At 46.2% G+C, this 13963-nt stretch overlaps 1 long non-coding RNA gene across 17 annotated transcripts in view; it reads left to right on the top strand.

The window, feature by feature from the left end:
* LOC103352189 (uncharacterized) overlaps positions 1-13963 on the top strand; it is a 54374-nt gene that overhangs the window by 916 nt on the left and 39495 nt on the right. For 10 of the 17 annotated variants that reach the window (XR_001795600.3, XR_007910601.2, XR_007910604.2 and 7 more), the window contains exons 1-2: positions 9-1417; positions 6330-6522. This is a non-coding gene — a long non-coding RNA (uncharacterized lncRNA). Of the gene's footprint in view, positions 1-8; positions 1418-6329; positions 6523-8710; positions 8926-13963 lie in introns of those variants that run through there. The other 7 variants (XR_001795601.3, XR_011380546.1, XR_011380548.1 and 4 more) reach the window with 4 other exon arrangements.

Below are 13963 nucleotides of genomic sequence, written 5' to 3'. Positions count from 1 at the left end.
CAGCCCACCCCCGGCGCGCTCCCATAGGTCAGCTGTGAGCCCTGCTTCTTGCCGATTGGTTGTTCATGACTACTGAGTCATTTCATTGGCGCCCCCACGCACGGGCTGGCGCAGGAAGGCAGTGCGTGATCAGGCAGTGTTGACCAATCGGGAGACGTAGGCGAGCACGTGCACAGGCCGTTTATTGGCTGGAGGAAAGCACTGTCCTGGGGCACGGACCAATAGTGAGGCGGTGCGCCCATGTGGACAGGCAGTGGGAAACAATATCTGTCAGGGAGGGGGCGGAATGGAGCGGGGCTTCTCCGGCTTGCGGCGTGTCCGCCGTTCCCATGGTTACGGACGGGGCGGGGTTGCACTGCTGCGTGAGCAGGGCTTTCGGGAGGCACCGGGTTGGCGCTGGCACCTGAGCTGGCGGCGTCTGTGACACGCGAGTGGAAATGAGATGCGGGGACGATGACCCCGCGGAGTTTCCCTGCGGGACGTGGGGCAGGCGCGGCTGGAACTCTGAGGGACGTCTTAGAGTCTCCGGGCCTGCGGGTTCCGCACCCCGCGTTCCCGGGTTCGCACCGGGAGAGGGCCCCGGGACTAGTCCGGGTGCGGGCGGGCTGCCGCCGGCCCCTCAGCCTCTCTGGGCGCCGCCTTCAGTCGGGTTGCGGTGAGGCGCCCGCCGCCGGCCGGGGGTCGCGGCCCCGCGAGGGCTCCTCCGACCTGGCCTTCTTCCTCTGCTCTCTGCGGCGCACCGTGTAGCGCAGCTGTCCTGTAACCGCCATCGTAAGCTATTTCCATTTCTCCACTGACTGAGGTTTACGGCTTTCCCCATGTATGCCATGTTTTCTCCTCACCCCGGCTTTTTGAAAGAGACCTGAGTGGAAAGGTCGCTCTGCTGCCCTTTTGAGTTTGGATCATGCACGTGGAACTTTACGAAGGCCTTGGAAGCTCCGAGCTTCCTTGTCGTCGCTCAAAGACATTGCAAGAGGCTGCAAACCCAGCTGTTTGTCTTGGGCCACGAGGTCTCCAGTGAGCCCCAGCGCTCCCCTCTGCACAAAATGACCTGCCTGCTTATTTGCCTACTGTCCGTCACGCCCAGCTGAAGCACAGAACAAGCCCTCATCCATCTGATGTACCTTTAATTCCCACAGGGCTTCACGTACAGCCACCGCTCGATCAAAATTCGGCCCAGTGAATGCCAAGCCCGGTTCCGTGACAGGTGAACCTGCCTCGCCTCCTGCTCCAGGGCGCTTCCCTCGTCTGCAGGCGGATGGTCTTTCCAGCCCTCTCCCCTCAGAACTGAGGGGTGGGCGCGGGGGCGAGGACAGAACCAGGACGGCATTCCGTGCTGGGAGAAAGCAGACGCTCTGCGCCGTGGTCAGCGAGTGCTTTTGACTCCTGGTACCAGTGACCAGCAGTGGCGTGAACCGTAAGTCCCTTTCTTGTTTACTTGAGGACTCGCTCAGCAGTGGACACTCTTGGGTTGGCTCATCACTCTTCTCTGCCTTCCAAGCAGTACTTATCACAGAGTATCTCTTTCTCATGCAACAGAACTCAAACGCGAAGTGATGCAGTGTCTGCACTCCCCCACCCCCCAAACATGACCTTCCTCTCTTCTCAGGGGAAAATTATATTTCTGTGATGCCCCCATTATTCTCATTGCCGTAATGAAATACTGGACACAGACTACTTGTGACTTTGAGTTGTGGTGCTCAAAGTTTGTAGTCCAAGATTGGACGGGCCCTATGGTTCTACGTCTTGTGCTGGCTTTCTTGCAACAGGGAGCACATACCTGTGTGTGCCTCTCCTTACAAAGCCACCGTGATAGGCCAGCACCGCAGCTCACTAGGCTAATCCTCCGCCTAGCGGCGCCGGCACACCGGGTTCTAGTCCCGGTCGGGGCGCCGGATTCTGTCCCGGTTGCCCCTCTTCCAGGCCAGCCCTCTGCTGTGGCCAGGGAGTGCAGTGGAGGATGGCCCAGGTGCTTGGGCCCTGCACCCCATGGGAGACCAGGAGGAAGCACCTGGCTCCTGGCTCCTGCCATCGGATCAGCGCGGTGCGCTGGCCGCAGCGCGCCGGCCGCGGCGGCCATTGGAGGGTGAACCAACGGCAAAGGAAGACCTTTCTCTCTGTCTCTCTCTCTCACTGTCCACTCTGCCTGTCAAAAAACAAAACAAAAAAAAAGCCACCGTGATTTCATCCTCAGAGTTCAACCCCAACATTCTAATGCAGTCCAGTCACTTCCCAAAGGCCCTACCTCTTACCACCGTACTCAGGTGCCACTGATGTGAGACTTGAACGGATCCTTGAACGTATGGGATTTGGGGGGAAGTAACATCCAAATCATTGCACACCCAACAGATTTCTGTGTATTGCTGGCTGAAACTGAGGCATGAGTGCCCCTGTGGGTCATTAACCTGTCCCCAAATGAGACTTCTGTAATGGAGTTGGTGGCTGAACACTCAAGAGCTCTATTCTTGTAGAAGCAGGCAAACTGTGGAGCCATTTAAGTGACTTAACTGAGCCTGGACAGCAGAACCACCCCAGCCAGACTAGAAGGGACACTGAAACCGACAAAATTGTTCCACAGCTAGAGAGAAGTGAGTTATGTGGTGACTCACCTCATTCACAGTACAATTTCACTTCTGTTGCACACATGTTGCAGTAAGTATTCAAAATCAGCTAACAGCTTTTGTTGTTGTAAAGTCAAATCTGACGATCTTTATTTAAAAAGTTTTTAATTTCTTTATTTGAAAGTCAGAGTTACAGAGAGAAAAGGGAAGAGGGAGAGAAAGGAGGGAGAAATGCCTCATCCATCTGCTGGTTCATTCCCCCAGTGGCCACAATAGCCAGGGCTGGGCCAGGAGGAAGCCAGGAGCCAGGAGTGTCATCTGGGTCTCCCACATGCGTGCAGGGGCCCAAGCACTTGGACCATCTTCTGCTGCTATTCCCAGGTCATTAGCAATGAGCTGGAACAGAAGTGGGACAACAGGGACATGAACTGGTACCCAAGTGGGATGCTGGCGTTGCAGGTGGCAGCTTTATCACCATGCCACTGTGCTGGCCCCAATCTCTGTCTTTTAGTGGTTATGTTAAGGTCATTTAAGTATAGTGTAATCTTTGATAGGTTGGTGCTGCAATCCGTATGTTTGTGTCTTCTCCAAATGTGCGTGTTGAAATATCAACATGCAAGGTGATGGTATTAGAAGACTGGGCCTCTGGTAGGTGGGTAGGTCCTGAAGGCAGCGCCCTTGTGCAGGGGGTTACAGCCCCTATGAAAGAGGTCCAGGAGAGACTTTCACTCCTTCTGCCCTGTGAGGACTCTGAAGTTCACGGCTGTGAGGACAGCAGGCCCTCGCCAGACTCCAAGTCTTGCCTCTTGACCTTGGATTCTTTGGTTTCCCGAGCTGTGAAAAGTAAGCATTTCTTGTTTATGGGCCATGTTGTTTATGGTGTTTTGTTATAGCAACCCGTACAGACTGAGACGCTTGGTTTTTATGTGCATCTCTTTATTCGCTTTGATTGTGCCTTCATCTGGGCGTGTGTGTTTCTGGGTTTCTGTTTTCCATTTCCTGCTTCATTTTGATTACTTGACTATTTTTTAGTAAGCCACTTACATTATGTTAATTTATCTGTTGCATTTTTCCCTTCCCTTTCTCTCTCTCTCTCTCTCTCTCTCTCTCTCTCTCTCTTGCAGACACTTTAGGAATTCCAGCCTCCCTTTATGTCACAGTTGCCAGGGTGTATTATATCTACATACGGGGCAACCGCACCAGACAATGTCTGCAGTTTGGCTTTAGATAGTAATTTTTATTTGAAGGAACTCAATAGAAAAATAGTTTATTATAATTGCACAGATAGTTATCATTTCTGTTGCTCTTGTTTTATTCCTGAAGTGCCAGTTTCCTTCAGAGAATGCTCAGTTTTATCTCCGATTTCCTTGTTGTTTTGTCATCGCTAATATAGGGTATATTTTACTAGACCTAGAATTCTGAGTTGGAAGCTCGTTCAGCACTTTATGTGTGTTATTCTGTGGAGCAGAATTCAATTCCACTGAAATCAGCAGTCCTTGTAATTGTTCTCCTACGTAAAATGGAGCATTTCTTCCTGTTTGCTTTCAAGACTTTTCTTCATCCCCAGTTTTCAGCAGTTTGATTATAATGTAGATGGGTTTGGTTTTGTTCAAATTTGTTTTGTTTGGGGTTTTCTGAGGTTTCTAAAGATGTAAATTTATTCTTTTACCAAGTTTGCATTTTCTGCCATTTTATCTTCAGAATTTTTTCTGCACCAAAATCTTTCTTCCCTCCTTTTGGAACACCAATATCAGAATGTTATGGTTTATTTTGAAAAGCAGATGCACACACATACACAGACAGAGATCCCTCTTCTGCTGATTACCTCTCTAAATGCCTACAACAGTGGTGCTGGTCCAGGCTGAAACCAGAAACTGGAACACAATTCTGATCACCCATGTGAGTGTCAGGAACCCAGTCACTGGAGCCTCCCAGGCTGCACATCAGCAGGAAGCTGGAGTCAGGAGCTGAGGGTGGATTTGAACCCAGGCACTCCAGTACATAATGTGTACATCTTAATTGCTGGACCAGATGCCGGACTTTGTGTTTTTGCAAGTTTTTTTTTTTTTTTTTTTTTTGCTATGTTGAATGATTTTAGATCATATTCTGGACTTCTTGATTATGATGCTGTGATGCTCTGGGTCCTGTTAAAATCTTCTTAAGAGGGCTGACACTGTGGCACAGCAGATAATGCTGCCATCTGCAGTGCCGACACCCCATATGGATGCCAGTTCGAGTCCTGGCTACTGGCTTCTGATCCAGCTCCCTGCTAGTACACCTGGGAAAGCAGCAGAAGATAGCCCAAGTGCGTGGGTCCCTGCTTCCACCTTGGAGACCCGGAAGAAGTTCCTGGCTCCTGGCTTCAGCCTGGCCCAGTCCTGGCCATCATGGCTATTTGAGGAGTGAACAAGCAGATGGAATATCTCTCTTTCTCTTTGTCTCTCCTCTGTCCTCTTTTACCAAATCTTCTGAGGAATATCAGCTGTTTCGTTTTCACAGGCTGTGAACCTGGGCATCTTCAAATCATGCATGTTCTCACCTTCTGTGGGCAGCAGTTCCAATGTCTCTTTAGTTCTTGACAGCTTTGCTCTTCTTTTTTTAATTAATTTATTTATTTGAAAGTCAGAGTTACAGAGAGAGGTAGAGACAGAAAGAGAGGTCTTCCATCTGCTGGTTCACTCCCCGGATGGCCGCAACGGCCAGAGCTGCGATGATCCAAAACCAGGAGCCAAGAGCTTCTTCCGGGTCTCCCATGTGGGTGCAGGGGCCCAAGGACTTGGGCCAACTTCTACTGCTATCCCAGGCCATAGCAGAGAGCGAGATCAGAAGAGGAGCAGCTGGGACTAGAACTGGGCCCACATGGGATGCCGGTGCTTCAGGCCAGGGCGTTAACCCACTGTGCCACAGCGCCGGCCCCAGCTTTACTCTTCTGAAAGGTCTGACACATGGGCCGCTCAGAGTGAGCCTGGGATTTATTGTCAGCTCAGACCCAGAATTAAGGGATTCCTTTCTAAATGCTTTCCTTTTCCCTATTCCCCCCATTCCCTGTGGCTTCCAGATCTGTTTACTGAATCACCCAGATGGAGATGTGGTTTCTCTCTAGGAGTTCTAGCTATGTGTGTGGCTGAGTAGCTTTGTGAAGGTTTTTTTTTTTTTTTAATTTATTTTTTATTTATTTGGAAGACAGAATGAGAGGGGGAGAGAGAGAAAGAGAGAGAGGAGTGGAGAGAGGGAGAGAAAGAAAGTCTTCAATCTGCTGATTCACTTCCCAAATGCTTGCAACAGCGGGGACTGGACCAGGCCAAAGTCAGGAGCCTGAAACTCTATGCAGGTCTCCCACTTGAGTGACAGGGACCCATGTACTTGGGCCATCAAGAAGGGGTTCAGTATTGACATTTTCCCTTATGCTTCAGCCCACACAGTCTGCTCCTCCCATGTCCTCTAGCCAGAAAGACAAATTTTCTCTTTGGGTGTTAGGTGCCTGTGCCACCATCAACACCTGAGTGTGGATCTGAGACAGCTCCCTTCATAACATAAAGAAATAAAGCAAGAAAAGAGACAAATCTTCCTTACAGAAAAGTCTGAATAATTTTTGGAGCTTCTCCTTCAACTGGCCTTGGGTGTGTGCCAGACTCAATGACTTGCTTACAACACAGCAAGCATCTTTTTGGCCAGAGGGTGAAGGTAAATGTTGCCAGTGACAAGTCTTGTTGTGTGCCTCTGATGTGATGTTATGAAAAGGGCACTTTATTTCCTTGTTCTCCCCAGGTCTTTTAAGTTCAGTTGAAACATAAGAAAAACATTAGGCAAGTCCAATTTGAAGGATTTTCTACAAAATAGCCAATGAGTACTCCAAGCCAGTAAAGCACAGAGACCAAGACACTGCCATAGACCAGCCAAGACTAAGGAGTGAATGCCACGTGGGATCCTGGAGCAGAAAAGGGCTTTAGTGGAAAAACCAGTGAGTACAAGTGAAGTCTGAGTGTGGTCAGTAGTGATGTAGCAATGTCAGTTTCTCAGTTGTTACAAATGGACCATGGCCATGTAAAATGTCACCAGTGGGGAAACTCAGCAAGAGGGCCATGAGGTCTCCCTGCACTCACTTTTATTATTTTCTGTAATTATCTCAAACTAAACTTTTATTTAAAAGAAAGGATTTTCTATGAATTTTCTTGTTCTCTGGCTGAGATATGTGTGTGCACACATACACTTATTTTTTTCTTTAGTTTTCTGTTGTTTGTGTCCTTGGGTACTTCCACACTGGGACCACCCTTGGTTCAAAACTAGGAGATGAAAGAGAAAAACCTCTGCACAAAACTCACCCTGATAACATTTTGCTCTTCAGCTTTTTTTGTTTGTTTGTTTAACACCTTGCTATTTTCAGAGTTCAGATAGTTGCTTTTATTTATTTATTTATTTATTTTTATTTTTTGACAGGCAGAGTGGACCTATGGATTTGTTCCATGCAAGTGTTCTTTTTTTTTTTTTTTTTTTTTTGACAGGCAGAGTGGACAGTGAGAGAGAGACAGAGAGAAAGGTCTTCCTTTTGCCGTTGGTTCACCCTCCAATGGCTGCCGCGGCTGGTGCACCACGCTGATCCAATGGCAGGAGCCAGGTGCTTATCCTGGTCTACCATGGGGTGCAGGGCCCAAGCACTTGGGCCATCCTCCACTGCACTCCCTGGCCACAGCAGAGAGCTGGCCTGGAAGAGGGGCAACCGGGACAGAATCCGGCACCCCGACTGGGACTAGAACCCGCTGTGCCGGCGCCGCAGGCAGAGGATTAGCCTAGTGAGCCGCGGCGCCGGCAGTTTCTTTTATTATTATTGTTCCAGAGCTGTGGTTATGATGTTCTAATTCGTTTGCCCGGTACCTGAAGTCCTCATTTATCTTCTCCGACCCTTCAGGTCTCATAAAGTTAATTAGGTTTTTTCATAAGTACCAGTACTCATCCGTTATCTTCTTTGTAGTGCATACTTGTAATTTACTTGTGTTTGCATACACTTAGATCTCAATTTCAGGGGTTACAGCTAGATTCTTGCTGATCTTTGAAAATTCATTTATGGTCTGAATTCCTGGTCTACAATTTCACAGTTAGAAATAAAGTTACAAAGCAAATATGTTCAGAAAGAAGGATGACTTGAACTTTACTAAACACCCACTGAACTCCAGTCCAGATGTCAACACATACAATGTCATTTGAACTCACAAGGAAGCATCTTGGGATACAGGTCTGAGTTCACAGTCAAGGAGCCCAAAGTTCAGAAGATGGACCATGTGTCTGGCTGCACGTCCAAAGCCAGGAAGTGGTAGGGCTGAGATCAAACCCAGGCTTCCCGTCCTCTTTTTCACCACATTGCATTCAAGGTTAGAGGAGAAGGAAAAAGGAAAGGGAAGGAGGAGGACAACATAAGTAGGAGAAAGGGAAGAAGGTGAACGTATTTAATGAGCGGCAACAGGAGATGAGGACCAGCGTCCCTGTGGATCCCTTTCCAATCCTGGTCATGTGCACTGGATAGGAGTGCCACGTCCGGGCTAGGAAGTCCCTAGGGTAATGGCGCTGTGCTGCCTGCAGATCCCTGTGCATCCACACACCCGAATTCACCCTCCACCTTCTTCCAGAAACAGTGAGTGGCAGCTGAGGAGGAAATAACCAAAATGAATGTTGCTACCTGAAGGAAAGATGGAAAGGAGAAAGAATGGGGCAAAAGGCAACTAAGGACAGGGAAAAGAAACTACCCCATTCCCAACAGCACCCGCCCCCCCAAAAACTCCACTGGTGACCATTTTTGTCTGAGTACTAATTTTGCTGCAGAAGCAGGAGTTAATCTAAAGGAAGATTACTTCGCAGTTAAGATTTTTATCCTAAGCAGTACTCAGTTTACCTTGACATGATGCAGGTGTTTGGGAATTCTAGTAGACGAGGCCAGGAAGGTAGTTCCAGGAATGCACTAACAGTGGATTACATTGCTATCACTAAAACTGAACAAGCAAACATGAAATCAAGACATGCAGGATAAGTAACAATTAAGGGTCTTAAATAAATATAATTAAATCTATATTGAATTCAGAATCAATGGGGAAAGCTCGTCTAACCAAACCTCATTTGTTCTACATGATTGCCCTTTAAATATCACTTTCTCCCACAAGGAACTTGAACTTGGCATAACTGACTCCATTGTTGACTTCACAAAACACCACCTTGCAGATATCTGGTGATTCGTGCAGAATGCTAATTGAACTAAGTAATAACATTATCATGAAAATTACAGAAATTATAACAGCTTTAAGAAGTCATCTTAGAACCTGATGATCAGAGAGACTTCAGACGCTGTGTTATTAGATGGACTCCTGGCAGAGCGTGTGTGAGTGTGGGTCTATCCAATTACTACCACGTATGTATTTAGGAACGTGTAGACGTATGTTTTTGTTGTTACATGAAGTTGTATCTTACATAGTTTTGTTTGTGTGTCTGACACACACAAACACCGAGAATACTACTTGTGGGTTCCGCACCTTGTTTTTCTTCCTGTCAGCACATAAAAGTCTGTCTCATAGTTTCCATGAGAAACATTAGATACCATTGTGTGACCACACCATTGCTTGTTTAATTGTAGCCTCACTAATAGGTGTTTAAGTTATTTTGGACTTGAGGCTATTAACAATAATAATACTGCTCACCCTGTGTAAGGCTCCTTGTACACATACACACTGCTTTCCCTAGGATAGGACCCAGTTTCTAATTTAATCCTACACTGCCCAATCACTCTTGGATCGTGCTTGAGATCACTTTTTAAATTTGTAAATGCTGAATATAATCAGTTTGAAATTTCCCCAATCAAATCAGTGATAAATGGTATTTCATTGTGGTTTAGGTTTGCCTTTGTATGCATGTGAGGGATTATGAGTAGAGGTGAGTGTTATGTTCCTTTAACACAGTTCATCTGTGAAATATATGAAATGCTAATTCATCTTTGCCCTTTTTTTCCTACTTGGTTATTTTTCCTGATTTATAGGTATTTCTATATATCCTTGGTATTTAAAGTTGGTCTTATATATTGCAAATATTTTTGTCCCTTCTTGCTCATTTTTGATCATCAGTCTTACATATACTTAAATTAAATATAAATTAACTTAAAATTGTCATGTTAATCATTTATATTATGGAATCATTTTTTAAATTGTAAGCCTTTCCCCTCATCTAGACTGTAAAGTCTATACCTGTATTTTATTCTAATATATTTGTAATTTTGGTTAACCTTAAGCTATAATAATCTGAGTATCTTGTGATGAAAATGGTTTAATTATTTGACCCTCCAAAAGATAACTAGTCCCTCTGACATAGTTAATTCAATAATTCTCCGTTTATCCATTGAATGGAATATTCACTTTTGTTGCATCTTGAATTGGTATAATTTCTTCAGTCTGTTTTTGAATCCTTTTCTCTTGCAGTGATTTAGTGACATTTTTCAGATTTTTCCATAGTACGTTTTGATAATTAGTAGGACAAGAATCATCTTATTTCCATTCTTTGAGTGTTTTATTTTGTCTATTTTTGTATGTTTTGTCTTCAAGAAGATTTTAGGGCTTATTTGGGATTTTTTTTTTTTTAAGTTTAGTTACTTGGTTGCAGTAGCTTTGGGAAGGTATTGATTTCACCTGTTAAATTGAGATGAATGAGTAACTTTAAATATTGAATATTCCCATCCAGGAACGTAAGTGTTCTTTAATATTGTTGTCTTCTCCACTGACATCTTGCACGTTTCTGGTTAGGTTTATTTTATAGCTTTTCCCTGCTGTTTTTAATTGAATGGGTTTTCTTTTTCTCCTTGACATTTTGGATTGGTTCTTGCTAGGGTAGAGGAAAACTGTTGCTTTTTGCACGTAGGTCCTGTACTTGGCAGACTCCGCCTGTTGGACTACAGGGCTTGAATAGAAAGCTTCCTAAAGTCTTTTAATTTTTTTTATTTTTGAAGGCCAATTGGGAAAATATGACAAAAAGTATTAAAATAATAAATCTACCCACATCTTCCAAATGTTAACTTCCCTGTGTCCATTGAATCACTGACCTTCTAAGGTAGCAGAATCAGGCCAGAGAGAGCTTTGTGACGGAGCCAGAGATGTTTAGAATCAGACACAGTGAACTGTGGGATAAGAAATCACAGTCATTTAAGGGGAATCTTACTGCTGAGACACTGCTCTGTTGAAGTATCACATTCAGAGTGGTTCTGCAACCAGGCAGTGGCAGATTGGAACATTCTAGAAGAGAAGCCAGATGCTAACCATTCACCAAGATGTGGCAACCATTCATTCTGTCCTTGAAAAACTCAAGAGTTTTTGGTAAAGAAGCCATTTGAAGTATTGAGCTGTTTTCCAGGCCTAAAGACTTCCAACTAAATAATTCATTATATTTGTTGTCAACATCCATGAGCTTTAAATGATTGGTCAGCAATTTTCCCTAAAATTAACACGCTTCAAGGGTTGAGGGAAAACTCCATGTCCTCTTAAAATTTATGTGGAAATGATGCGCACATCTACCTCAGAGGTGGAGCCCTCAGTGGGCATCTTTGTGATACTGACCCCTGTTTACCCAACGCCAGGTGAGTCACCTGAGTTTCAGAGTGGTGCAAGTCATTGTGAGAAAGGTCGGAGCATTTCCCCACCCTGCTTGTGAAAGACAGGAGGTGGAGGCAGAGACCAGACAGTGTTGGCTGAACTTGGGTTTTATTGGTATTTATTAGTATTGGTCAGGTTTTCAAATGAGGACCTAAACAGGACTGTGCCAGCATGGAAGAGACAGGAATAGGAGACGCACTTCTTCCCCAGCTCACTTTTCTCTGTCTGGGCATGTGGCTTCTCAGACAGAGGAGGTGCAGAGCCGGTGAGGCAGGAAAAGGCAGAGGCTGATTATGACTTAGCCCAGATCCAGCTCAGGGCGAGAGCACCCTGAAGCAGTGGTCCCCAACCTCAGGCTATAATTTAATTTTTTTTTTTTTTGACAGGTAGAGTGGACAGTGAGAGAGAGACACAGAGAAAGGTCTTCCTTTTGCCGTTGGTTCACCCTCCAATGGCTGCCGTGGCCGGCACGCTGTGGCCAGCGCACCGCGCTGATCCGATGGCAGGAGCCAGGTGCTCCTCCTGGTCTCCCATGGGGTGCAGGGCCCAAGCACTTGGGCCATCCTCCACTGCACTCCCTGGCCACAGCAGAGAGCTGGCCTGGAAGAGGGGCAACCAGGACAGAATCCGGTGCCCCAACCGGGACTAGAACCCAGTGTGCTGGCGCCGCAAGGCGGAGGATTAGCCTATTGAGCCACGGCACCGGCCCTCAGGCTATAATTTAAAATCACCTAAGAGACTTTAAAGACACAAATGTCTGGAGCTTCCAGGTGGTTCCATTGCACATTCAGAGTGAGTACCACCACCCCAAATTCTCATTTTCTGCAGATGAGTTAGTTTGCATTGCTCTTAACCAGTGGGATGCCACTTCGTGACCCTTAAAGGTCAGAGTTTAATGCTGTAGTTTCAAAGAAGAAATAAAAGTGTATGAAAGGTGCCAGTGTGGGTTCCTTACCCCAAGCCATGAGATCACATGGATTCCAAAAACTCTTGAAATTGAATGTCAAGTTGTGAGGCTCTATGGATCTCTGTTTGGGGAGTAGGGCAAGAGGGTAGAAGGCACACACCTCTGGGAGGGTTTTCAAGGGAAGCCACAGACCAAAAGCCCAATAGTGGCAGCAAAACTCATGGTAGAGATGAACAAACAATGGGAAAAACAACGACAAAACAAGTCACTAGGCCCCAACAACAAATGGAGTCCCTCACCTTTGTTCATGCTCCAAATTTCTCTTCTGATTCCCAGATATTTAACCAGTTTCCTCTCCCTCTAAACCACCATTGTCTCCACTTGACTGGGATAGTCTCAGTTTTGGCTACATAAGAATGTTCTCATGAACCCAGAGCCTCTAGCAGAAGTCTGGGAGATTGGTGTATGTGAGACCATGCTTCTTGCCTTCAGTACCCCTCAAGTCCCCTTTCAAAACAAGGTTTATGAATGGATTTGGACTCATGGGTTAGCCCACTAATGAATAATGCATCCTAACAAAACTCCTTAACCTGAAATGTGCATGTGAATTCCAAGGCATCCTGTTACAATGCAGGTATTGGTGCCTCTGTGTTGACTCTGGACAGCAAAATTCAGGAGGGTTTGGTTGAGAATGACTCAGAGGGACTAGGATCCCTTGGCTCTGTGCTGCAAGGTAGCCCTGAAGGTGGGGCCCTGATCTAGATTGTCAGTCCGCTGCCTCCTGGAGCATCTGATTATGCTAACAGATGTGCAAGTGTTGTGGGCTCAATGTTTCATCTTTCCTTGTCAATTTTATGCCTGTCTTCAGCTCGGAGAGGGAGGAAGTATCATCCCAACCGCACAGAACTGCATCCAGCCTTCTGGAAAGCCAGTGTTGGCAGCGTGGTGCAAGTTTACTTCCTTTTGCTGACTGAATGGGCCTGGAGAATTTGCACTGCCTAAGCTGGTGTGGCATGAACGCAGCTGTGGGTGTTTGATGGGTGCTAGTCTGCAGCCCTTCCTGCTGTCTTGTTTCATGCTCCAGTACCCTGGTGAAATTGGAACCAAGCTTTGATGCGTAGATGGGCTCTTGCCTCTTTTCTTCTGAGATTTGACTGTGTGATCCTAGCCCAAGTCAGATACAGCGTGGAGGTGAGAGGCTGGTGGTATCTGGTGTTGGCCTGACCGTGAGCCACGGCATCTTGCTGAGCCACCTTGGACTACTGCCATTGAGAGCTGATGCCAGTGTGGGCCGGCAGTAGCTCTGTGGCTGAGACTTGGTGAGTCACATGCCCCTTGGTCTTGCTGTTGCAGCCCTAGATTCTGTTGACAGGTTAAATTATTGACAGTGATAACAGTATTAGTATCACTAATTACAGTAATACAAGCACAGTCCTTATAATCCTTGTAAAAAGCAGTTAACAATTAGTACTTACTGAGTGCTTCTAAGTTCCAAGGTCTGGATTAAATGGGCTACATACATGTATATTACTACATTTTATTTTAAAAGGGACCATGTGAGGTTGTTTATTTTTGGCACCATTTTCAGAGTGGGAAATTGAGGCCAGAGGGGTTTAGTACTTTGCCAAGCCTACATAGATAGTAAAAGATGGAGTTAAGAATGGATCTTGGAGTTTTCAGGTATAATGGCTGTGTGCCCTTAACCTCTGTCACACACTACCAGGTGCCCAGCTAGCCCTGACTGATAACTATTGGAACTCCAATAGAAAGAATCACAAATGGTACTTTTTAGAAGCAGCCAAATGACCACTGGCCAAAGCTCTTTGGGAAGCATCTGATTGTGGAGCCTTTGTACTGTCAGGTCTGCATAAGCAAAGTTC

Source organism: Oryctolagus cuniculus, chromosome 12, assembly GCF_964237555.1.
Source record: "Oryctolagus cuniculus chromosome 12, mOryCun1.1, whole genome shotgun sequence".
NCBI classification, from domain to species: Eukaryota; Metazoa; Chordata; class Mammalia; order Lagomorpha; family Leporidae; genus Oryctolagus; species Oryctolagus cuniculus.
This window is presented reverse-complemented; position numbering and strand designations above follow the sequence as displayed.